Here is a 353-nt window from a genome sequence, read left to right on the forward strand (position 1 = left end):
GCATGTCTTGTATCTATAATTGTTTTAAGCAATGAGTGAAAAATATTATTTTCTGTAATAAAACTTAAACATTTTGTCGAGCATAATTTTACTAAGAAAAAATTATGATTTTGAAGTGGTAAGGAGAAAAAAATTAATTTGAAAAAGTTTCGAACGATTTTGTAAAAATATCGTTTGCTTCGATATTGCCGTATAATGCTATTGATTATCTCATGTACAGATACTGATTATATGCTATGTAAAAAAATATTTGGTACATACTTTAAAAACCGAGAATCAAGTGTGTGAACTTCGTGATCACTGCTGCAAATACTGTCATTATCACTACAATTGCTGTCAAGAGAATATTGTTC

The sequence above is a fragment of the Cotesia glomerata genome, linkage group LG3, assembly GCF_020080835.1.
Source record: "Cotesia glomerata isolate CgM1 linkage group LG3, MPM_Cglom_v2.3, whole genome shotgun sequence".
NCBI lineage: Eukaryota > Metazoa > Arthropoda > Insecta > Hymenoptera > Braconidae > Cotesia > Cotesia glomerata.